An 11673-nucleotide genomic window follows, 5' to 3' on the forward strand; every position below is an offset into this window, starting at 1 on the left:
TAGTAGCTGTTTTGTGCCACACGATTCATTTATTTCACGTGCAATGTAGAGTCTAAGATGGTCTGTCATGTACTCGTATGCATTTAATGCTTCTGTTATGTAACTCACTGTTTTGAGCGCAAAGCGCACACGGCGCCGTGTGGTGTTCCGTATGCGAACGAATACGTTTTTTATGTACCACAGTAGTGACAATATTTTTAATAGCTGGAAGACGTTTCCTGGAATGTGTGTGATACGGACACTTGCAGAATCCGTGTTGTATTGCAAGTGGTCTTTGAATTGGTTCCGCGGCTTTTAATCGTGAGCTAGTACAGGTATTCTTTCGACATATTTCGCTGCTTTTCTATCGCTTTCAGTTGTACTTGACGGACAAAACCTAAAGTGATGCCTCTTTGTTGTCCTACGAACCACTCGAATGTTTTTCGATCGATCACGACCGACCGCGGACTATAGGACGCTTGGGACTGTGTCCCGCCCTGGAACAGGACCGAAATATACCACGATGTGCGAACGGATCGTTTGCAACAGCCTCACCTAGACTATGACCAGGCTAGCACCCGTGGGATGCTCGCCTATGATCACGTGGACGCGGCTTCGAAGCCTGGCGCCGGCTGTTTTTCGGTTCTTTCATGAACTCACTGCGGCAGCTGGACCGTTCATAACCGCGGCAGCTGCCCATGTCTTCAATTGATCGCAATGAGACATTGCAGTAAATGTCCAACATGTTTCCCGCACAGAAACATAGACATCGGCCAGCCCCCCCCCCCCCCCCCGTTGTGGGCGGAATTGCACTGAGAATACCTATCCCGGATCAAACACTGCCGTTGACAGTATCCTCCCGGCATGTATATTGTTTTTCGGCTAGTCATTTTCCGTCTGCACCACAGATAACTACTTTCGTGTGTGCGTCGTAAAATAATCAAAAGAACAAGGCCTGTCGTCATCTAATCTCCCCCATTTGGAGCATCTCACCAGCTTCCCACCAGCAGGAGGGGCTGCCTCTGACATACGCTGGCGGCGCTTCTGCACCAGCGCCAGTCCGCTGACGCCGCGCCGCCGCTCAGACTACTCCGTCCTCGCGGCTGCTACCTGGGCGGCGAGCAGACCGGTGGGCGCGCCTCCGCACCCGTCAGCGAAGCCTTGACCCGCCGCTATTTTTCGAGGCGCTTCGCCGACTGGTTTTCGAGTCGTAGACGGCGCCGTCTAACGCCGCATCGGCGCGGGGGTAACGGGGACGGGTGGATGCGGAGCGCGCTGTCTGCGGAGCGGGGGACGACCCGGCACAGTCCCGATGCTCTGGTGCACATCACCGAGCTGTGACCTGGCGAATACCGACCATTATTGCGGGCCTTGGTGAAACTCAGCGAGTGGCTGTTATAACGCCGCGTCAGAACGCACTATATAGATCAACAGAGAACACGCAACACATGCAAATGCGGTGCGACGCCAGCGATACACATACGATGTCATGAAACATGAACGACTTGTGGTACAATCAGCACATGCACGTCCTGGCCAGTTGGTCAATTTAGGTAAGTTCTCTGATGAAAGGCATTGCTTTGCCCTTGAACTCATTTAAGTTCTTTGCACTGGCGCGTGGCAGCAGGGAGGCGATTCCACGCCGCTACGGCTCGATAGGGAAATGTCCTTTTCACGCTCTCTAAGCAGGGGTGTTTTACAGCGCTCGTTTGCAGTACGCTCGTCATCGGTGGCTCTGGTGTGTCGCTGAGATACTTCAGATCGACGCCTGATCAGATTACTGATAGCCCGATAGACCAGGTGAATATCGCATCACTTCAGCGCAAGGTGGCCCGGCGGAGACGCGGAGTCTACGCGGGGGGACTGGGTTGTCACAAGCGGCCGCCGCACCGCTGCGGCAGCAGAGGGTCGGCCACGGAAGAACGGAAACCAAGCCCCCGACCCTCGCCGCCAAGTGTTGCAGCGGTACCGTGTACCCACGCGTGTTTTAGCGGTCACTAGCATAGGGCTGATGCGCAACAGCGCTTTAGCCCAGAGAAACGGCTCATGAGACGGCTACTCAGCGCCGAGCCGGACCTATCATTAGCTGTCTTTTGCTTACGAGTGGCTCATGCAGCCGGCGCTGATTGTTTGATACCATAGACAATGCCAGCGGCAACATTTTCAACCTTTTGAACCCTCTGCACCTGTCACTTGATCGCGCCACTCCACACGCATACATAGTTTGACATATGTGGGAAAATGGAAGCTTCAGTAATCATTTTGAGAACGTTAGGTGTAACGTAATGCCTGAGCCAGCACAGCGAGATTAGAATTCATTGGATTTTTTGCATGAATCTGACGACATGCTTCTTTCACAAAGGCATCGAGTCTGCGACCACGCCGAGGAATTTGAGCGGCCGTGAAGGTATGATAGGCTCTTAAACCATGTTATGTTGGAAATCCCAGCTTGTAAGTGTAAATCGCTGGTAAATGCACGTTTTCACGCCGTATTTATCAGATTCTGGACTGACTCGATCGGTTGTCAAGCTGATAGCAAAGCCTGCCCTTGACAGGATCAGTGCGCGAAAGGAAAACGAAAACTATTTGCAGTTTTGTAGAAGGATCAAGGCTTTCTACTTCGAAACACTCCACCTGGTCTCGCCTTTTCACCATACATGCTTTTAAAGACTCTCATTCATGACCTTGATCATCGTCTGAAGGACGACTCCATGCCCTACTGCAAACGGCTAAAAAAACAAAACAGTTTATTTGCTTGACCTGTTCCTGAGATTCCGCGCCAGTGGAAACTTTAACGTTAACACGAGCGCGTCGGGGACAGCTTTCGAGGAAGCCAACATCCGATATCCTGGTTGGCCGACACCCATCCACAGTCTTACATATCGGAACCATCTGGAAGACGGTTCCGGACTCGGCTCAGAGTTGGCAGACGGTTCCGATGCTACGACTCAGAGTTGGCAGACGGTTCCGATGCTACGACTCAGAGTTGGCAGACGGCTCCGGGCCACGATTCAGAGTTGGCAGACGGTTCCGGGCTACGACTCAGAGCTGGCAGACAGCTCCGGGCTACGACTCAGAGTTGGCAGATGGTTCCGATGCTAGGACTCAGAGTTTGCAGACGGCTCCGGGCTTCGGCTCGGAGTTGGCAAACGGTTCCGGGCTACGACTCGGAGTTGGCCTACGGCTCCGGGCTACGACTCGGAGTTGAATGAAACACCGGAATGCCCTGGGACCGACCAGGTCATCGAATTTCTGGTCGGTTACCTGGCTCGCCCTGTTCTCAAAGGTCACAAATGTGAGCTCTGCGGCGGCCTCCCCGTCCACAGGCAGAGCTTCGGCCAGTCGTCCGAGGTCCTAATAGCGGTGAACTAAATCCGAAAGGACGTGAGGGGGTGGAGGGCTCATGGGGAGGAAATTCCTCATATACCTGCAGAACCATGGGAAGTTGATCTGACCCACGTCCCTGGCCGTCGTCCTCTCCAAAGAACACATTCCAATTGGCAAGTGGTTGGTGAAGGGCAAGGATATTAGGTGCATCTTATTCACATGCCCCAAGCCCAAGGATACTTTCCGGAAGGTCATGGTAACCTTTGGGGGGGGGGGAGGTCCACGTCACGCGTCCACGTCAACCACAACGAGACAATGGGCTAAACAGCGAGAGGAAGAGGAGAAGTGAGCGGGAGTGACGTCACAGCTTACGGCCGCGACAGGGACAAGAGGCAAAGGCTGAAACGTCGAGAAGGACGGAATTTAAATGCCGTGTGAACTTAACTACGTGTGGAGTGAACACTTTGGGCATTGTGTCTGTGTTTTGCTTATTATTTCTAAACTAATGTACTTAGCCCAGTGTTTCTGGAAAACCCATCGAGAGAGCGGACTCGAGCGCCGTGTGCCATTGTTTAATTTGAAATTCTCATGAGCCAGCTCATCCCGAGACAGCACACGCTGGAGACCCTGACGTGCTAGTTCTGAAAACCAGTATATCCACGGCTGCGAAAGTCACAGCTAATCCCCATGCCCCAGATGCAGGACTATAAAACCTCCTGCCTGGGTGTGATGACCACTACACGGCCAACGGGCGGCAGAATAACCGGACCCGCGCAGCTGCCCCCGACAATGAAGGCGCCCACAGTCATATACCTGTTGCTGGTCTGCTGCCTGGCCAGCACCAGCGCCGCCAAAGCTGCCAAGAAGCTAACCGGAGCCGACAGGAACGGCCGCGGGCTAAGCTTCCACGGCTCCTTCGGTCTCGGCGTCGGCCTCGGCCTCGTGCCCCATGTGCACGCTCCCGTGTTGGTGTCGCCCCCCTATTATCCGGGAGGACACGTGCACGGAGGACTTGTGCACGTAGGACACTTTCCCATAGGACATGTGCACGGAGGACATGTGCACGGAGGACATGTGCACGGAGGACATGTGCTCGGAGGACATTTGCACAGAGGACATGGAAGATATCCGCATTGAGGACAAGGGGACGGGGATTTCTGGAAAGGAGGATACGCTTGGTGGCATCATGATGGTGATGTAGGTGCTGTCGGAATATTGGAGTGACGGCACTGATGATTCCCATGGTTTTCAATGACTCAAGGCGTGATACGGAAGACACATCCAGACATAACTCCGGAATCAAGTGCATCACGTGATGTACTTCTTGCCGATTTATTGGCCAATGCATGCAGTTGACTCGTGTTGATTTGTGTTCGTATGTATTGTATTGCCTCGCTGTATCTAAGCAGCCACACATCGTAGTCAACAGCCCACGCGTGCGGGGTCGCACACTGTTCGCTCTCCTCAGTGAAATGCATGTTGAAGATCGGGAAACAAATACTCCACAAAAATGGAGGTCGTAAAACTCGACTTTGGCGCTGCGACGCCGGGCGCTTATGGTTGCAGACAGTTAGTGTTGCATCAGGCAGGCAGGCATATTCGCTTTACGTCATCTGTGTAGCATGTACTGGTGCAAACAGCCTGTGCGGCAATTTGCTCTTAGTAAAGCACGCAAGCAATCACCACCCCAACTCTGCAGGCATGGAGGCCTTTAAAACGACCAGGTAATCCCTGGGTTAATGCGTAGGAAACACGTCATCAACGGCCAGGTGATCCTTGAGTTAATGTGTAGGCAACATCTCATAAATGTTGCCTTCCAAGTTGAATTCTATCGGCGTTAAACATGACTTCTACCCTTGGTGTGATCAAAGCCTCTCTCGAATCTAGCTCGGCGCCATAGACACCAGTGCCGGCCGGGCATACACCTGCCTTGGGTTTGGGGCATAGCACGTAACAGGCCATGAAGCTGCCGCAGAACTGGCTCCATTATAGAGCCACACTCTTACCTGGCTGGCTGGGACATTTTGGACCTGTCTAATCACAAAGGACAGCGTTGCACGTCTTCCAGTGTCCGCAAGTAACTATTACTCGTCGTCACCAGACGGAGACGCGCCAGACCCGCTTGGCCGCGGCTGGCTCGAGATGTTACCTTCCGTTATCTTGGTTAAGCTTATCTCTTTGTGAAACACGTGCACCGAAACCAATGGACAAGGACACGGAGCCTCTCTCGACCGATGATGCTTTGCAAGGTGATCATCATGAGTGTCTTTTTGGCACACATTAGACGTGTGCACTCGGTGCGTGTGCAACGCCCCTCTGTGTCGACGTCACACTTTTGCCGAATACGCCATGAACGTCACACGTCAACACGTCATACGTGAATACGTCATACGTCAAATATGTCGTTTCTTGCTACCTTGCAGCGCTAATGAGAATAAAGGCTCCAATGGTGAACGAATCTACCCGGGAACGGATCGAAGGAATGGAGCGCAACATTGAGAGAATAACGAACTCGAGATGGCAAATTGCATAGAGGGTTCAAAGATCAATGCAAATAAAGCGTAAGGAAATGCGGTATTTCACGCGACAAGTCAGTATATGCACTGGTGGAAAAGGAAGCTTCTCTCTCCCACTGCTGCGAAGTGCAAGCACGGGGCAAAGACGTCGACTGAAACCATCTATTCTCAGACGGCAAGCTGCGTCTCTCACCGAACGGATGCGCTTTTAGCATTGACAGCGGGTTGATGTGTGGTAGTTCTAAGTCCCGTGAGTCCCATTCCACTTTCCAGCCGCCTTCATGACATTTTTAAAATGGAGCTAAACCTACAGTCAGAGATGGTCGCTGTGGCCGCGCTACTTACTAGAAGCCCTCTGCCACTTAAAACTGAGAATACCAAGAAGCTGCTGAAAAGTAAACCTCAAAGCAAATCAAGTAAAAGAAAGCAGATTTAGAGGAAACTTAAGCGGTAGAGCTCGACGAACACCTACGGTTTTGTACACAAAACCTACAGGAGAGCACGCTCGATTACGACCCATTAACACTGGAATTTGCTGTTTAGCATCGACTTGTATATTCCGTCGCTGTCATGGGTGACAAGTTCAGAAACACTCTGCAGGTGTTGTTTGCTCAGCAGAAAAACTCAAAAGCACGAAAAAAGAAAACGGACCACAAACGTCGGAGAGCCGTACGTTTCACGCAATGGACGCATTTTTCCAGCATGACAAACATGACACCGCAAGCATGTCTGAACACCGTTTGATCAAATAACGTGATCTTCCGAATGAGCCCCGAGCAGAGCAAAGATGGCCCGAGTGAGTGGATGTGAGGCTCTGGGCCAGCCTCCATGACCGTGAATACATCACGGCCAACGGGAGAACGACGAACACAATCAAAGGCTAAAATATCAACGAACATAAGCGAAAACCACGCATGCGAAAACGAAATTGCGCGCCTGGGCAACGTTTCAGTGCAACGGACATTGGCAGACACCCAGCACTTGTGTTCAAGAAGCGCGCTGAGCAAATACCTCAGGCCAGCGCAACAGATGCAGCCAAGGATCAGACTTTCCCTTTATTTCTGATCTCTTTGGATCAGATCAGACCGTGGATCGGGACGCACAGCCAACAGTGAGTCAGTGTTACATCATGTGGTGCAGGGATAGCCCACTGGGCGTCAACAGTCCGAGCTGCATGCCGAAGATGTGCACACAAGGCGGCATAAGCTGCCAGATCACCAGCCATGGCGCCCGTACATAAACTACCAGATCACCAGCCGTGGCGCCCGTATATAAACCACCAGATCACCAACCGCGGCGCCCGTATATAAACCACCAGATCACCAGCCGTGGCGCCTGTATATAAACCACCAGATCACCAGCCGTGGCGTCCGTACATAAACCACCAGGTCACCAGCCGCGACGTCCGCACATAAACCACCAGATCACCAGCCATGGCGCCCGTGCATAAACCACCAGATCACCAGCCGTGGCGCCAGTATATAGAGCCCAGATCACCAGCCGTGGCGCTTGCACATAAACCATCAGATCAACAGCCGCGGCACCCTACATAAACTACCATATAACCAGGCTTAGCGCCCGTTCATAAGCCACCAGATTACCAGCCGTGGCGTCTGTACATAAACCACCAGATCACCAGCCGTAGCGCCCGTGCATAAACCACCAGATCACCAGCCGTAGCGCCCGTGCATAAACCACCAGATCACCAGCCGCGACGTCCGCACATAAGTGATGAAGACGCTAATGGAGGCTGAATTTGCGCCGACCGACAGGATGTAACCGCGGCGTTCACAAAAACATGCAGTGTCCCCAGCCATGCCCATCTGTGAGAACAAAGCCTGGAGAGGCTTAGCAGCGGCCTGCCGGGCATCCAGCAGAGCATATCTACATCCATCCAAAAATGGGCTAAGGTCACCATGAGGCGTTTATCCTCGGCAACGGGCGTCATGTCGGCAGTGCCGTATCGGCTGACAGTGGCGGAATGTGGACAGGGCACTCATGACGAAATATGGCAAACGTGTTTTGTACCGTTGCTCTCAACAAAGTCAATAAAAATGGTTTTACTGCAATTTCGTGTTACACTCGTATTACGAAAGAAAACTAATGAGCGCGTTACGTAAGACATACGAGCGTTCATGGGATGACTGAAACGATAATTATCTTCGGATTTCGGAGCTGATCTTCTCAAGGTGAGAATGATTAGTATGCCAGCCGCCTCAATCAAAATTCTCCGTGCCACCTACCTGCAAAGGATGTTGCACAGTTGGTTGGCCGCACAATGCGGTCCCTCAGATGCGGAGCACAGAAAACATGTGCGGTACCTCCCTTTGCCCTTACCCAGCAGGCCCATGTTTGATGCTTCCCTCCTGTGTTGCCGAGGAGGCACATGTCTGACACCTTCCTGTTCTATTACCAAGCAGGCACATATCTGGCTCTTCCGAGAGGACATATATCTGACGTCTCCCTTTTCTACTTTTTATATTACCAGGCAGGTACATGTCTGACATCTGCCCCTCTGTAATGCCGGGCAAGTACGTGTTTGACACCTCCATCTCAGTTCACGGGGAGGTACATGTCCGACACAACGCACCTATATCATCATTGGTTGCTGCATTCATTCTGTCGACATGCGAGCATACGAGCACTGGAACAGTAGACGGAAGGTCAACATGATAGCTTTCAGCCAAGCCCGGTTGGACCGCCGCGCTCACTTAAAGGTAATACTGCTGCGATTATTCATCGAATCCAAATGCAAATTCGAGCAACAAGAGGCAGAATTCTTTCAAGTATATTCAAAGAAGATATATAATTCTCTCAGCATACATTTCTACGCATTTGCAGAAAAGCGTATAGTAGTAAATTTTTTCGAAACAATTCGAAGAGTAGTGAATTATTGGAATTGGCTGTCAAACGCAGTTGTCGGAAGTCGCTTTCTGGCAACATTTGAAAATCATATCTTGGACAAGTCATATCAATCTAAAGATCTCACTTATAACTTCATTCAGGCAGGTCAGGTGGTAAGATCAGTTTTGAAGATGTGTGCGGAGCCTGAGGTAGGCCAACTTTGATAGACTCTCGTGGCTCTTTGTTGGCCTGATGTCTTTATATGTTACGCATTTATGTGAAACCGATAACCAGAAAGTAAGCCAGAAAAGACATAGCTAACTGGTTACGGGTCGCAGGCGAATAAACCTTCTATAACTTACTCGGCAATCTTGACACTCTATGACCCCTTGGTGCATCGGCAAGAGACCAGGAAGCTGCCAGATTTCCGAATCTGGACTCGAATATAAAATGCGTCGTGTAAGCCGGTAGATCAAGCCCTAGCCGGAACACTGGCGAGCTATCCATTAGGCTGCAACCAATATACATTAATCATGTCATGTTATCATATTACCAATTAGAAGGCATATTAGTGGCAATAAGTGGCATACAGCCTAGTTGATTTATCGTCTCGGGCCCTGCCCGGCATATAAAACGATTTTTAGTAACGTGATTTATGAAATGAGCCCGTGGACGACCCATAAAAAACAGCCGTTTACTAAGCTGTCACGAAATACAAGCTTTGTAATGATCTGATCAAACCCTTTGGCATGATGATCTATAAGAAGCCTGGCTTGACTCCCGGTTGGTTATGCCTTAGCTCGCGTATTTACCCCATCGAAATCAAGAGAACTGATAAGTTACTACCTCTCACGCGAAATCGATAGCTCACACGTCATGTTTTCTGTTAGGTTCTACATCGTAGCATCATATCTTGTGTCCCCTGCCGTTAACACCTCGTTCTTCTCGCATGATTCATCTTTCTGCTCATGGGCGGTGCCCGTAGGCACGAAGCACAAGCAGGTCTGAGCGAGGGTTGGCCTGAACATCACACTTAAGCTAATCAGTGAGGAACCTTAAACTGTAAATGATAACCTGAGATGCCATTGTTGTATTATATACATAGCTAAAATCTGCAAGTTGATTGCCATAAATGGTAAAAACAACAATAAAGAAGGTAAAATTGCACCACGCAGCGAACAATGAGCACAACATACAACAATCACAGGAAACCTTTGAAGGGAGTGTCATTCTTTTTTCGCCGTTCATTTGTGGGGGCAGTCGGCAGAGGCAGGGAGCCACCCACTTGCACTTGGATGGCCGACTTGCCTTCCCTCGCCAAACCGTTCTGGGGCCGTCCTGACCCGGCGCCAGCCTGTCCTGCGGTTCAGACCCGGCTTGTCCTGCGGTCTTGCGGTCTGCCTACCCGGACCCGCGACACCTGTTCCGCCGCAGCCAAGCCCAGCCATGACCTGTCCTGCCAGGCGTCAGCTGGCCTGAATCGGCCAGCGTCCTATTTGGGCCATGCGGTGGCCCTGATCTTGACTGGCATGTTCTGCGGCGGCGGGCTCGGCTAACGCGAGCAACACTTCTGCGAAAGGCGCAGAATGCCACCGCATGCACAGGTATGCGCAATACCGCACTACAAATACGCCTGCGTGTGTCAAAATAGAATTTCAGTTTACAAGTATCGACGCTCACCAGGGCTGTCTGCACGCATAATGCATGACATCATGACCCCACGGACTCTATTTCAGTTTCCGACCCTCTTGATGATGCGCATTCGACGCATATAAAACAAACACGGCCTTGTAAACAGGCTCATTGCCCACAATGCTATTAGCGGTAGAAGTCTTGCTTGACCTCTCCTAACCTGTTTTTACGCCGAACTGAATTGTTATAAAATGTTAAAGATTTTCTTGGGTAATATATTTTTGGCTTACTCTCTCCCACTTTTGCAAAAAGTATTGCATTTTATCTTCTGGGATACACAATTCTTGAAGTGCTGGGAGCTCCCGGACTGTCCGGAGAGGCGCGGAGAGCTTCATCAGACAGGCCATGCTCATATTAATGTCAGCTGCGATGTCCCGGTTAAGTAAGAAACTACCGCCAAACCCCCAAAGCCATTATTTGACTCCTTTGATCCCGTTTCACCTGAGCGACCAGGCCCATACTGCATAGCATCGCATCATCGTGTTTTTTTCAGATGCCGAAGATCGACGCTGGACTATACATAAACTGGGCATCGCATTACATATATGCGTAGCATTTGTGTCGCATACTCCAATCCATCATCCGTTAGCGAACGTTGGAGCGCAAAACGTGACCGGCATTATCTAGAACAAGAACACGTGACTCGCTACCTAGAAAAGACAGTTTTTCGACCTTTTCAAATGTACTCAGTCACTGCACCTTTGAATTATTAAATATTCTAGGCTCATCATTAAGACCTTATGGACGAAAAGTTGTGTCAGGAAAACCCCCGGGATCATGGAAGGTTCCGTTGCCTGACGAGGCCTAGCCAAGCGTAGCTCATGGTCTCGCTCCCTCGTGATGACCATAATGATGATGATAATGATGATGCTTGGTGGTGATGGTTACGGATGCGGATGGACTTTGGTGCTTCTCTCCGAAAGACGGAAAGTCGTGGGAGATGACGCAGAGGGCGGCGCATGCTTCTCTGCTGGGGATGAACTTGTCTGATTCGTTTGTGACGTAGACTACCTGACTGGTGGCAGTGGTGCGACCCCGCTGGCTGGCGGCGGATAGCCTCAGGAGGCCGGCCCCCAATATCCGGATTTTCTTGTTTGCCAAGGTCATGATCAGCTCGTCTCCAATTTGACGGAGATAAGGTCTTTGTAGACGACGCCGAGACCCTTGAGGGGGCCGAGACTGGCTAGGCAGCTTTGACAGCCAGCGTCGGCCACTGCTCGTGTGCGAGACTCGTGGCTGCGCGGTGTGGGGCTGTCACCCAGAGCATGTCACTGGCAGTCCTCAGCCGCCGTCTCAGCTGCCAGCTCCGCGGTGT

Source organism: Pollicipes pollicipes, unplaced genomic scaffold (genome assembly GCF_011947565.3).
Source record: "Pollicipes pollicipes isolate AB1234 unplaced genomic scaffold, Ppol_2.1 Scaffold_4219;HRSCAF=4965_pilon_pilon_pilon, whole genome shotgun sequence".
In the NCBI taxonomy this organism is placed as follows: Eukaryota; Metazoa; Arthropoda; class Thecostraca; order Pollicipedomorpha; family Pollicipedidae; genus Pollicipes; species Pollicipes pollicipes.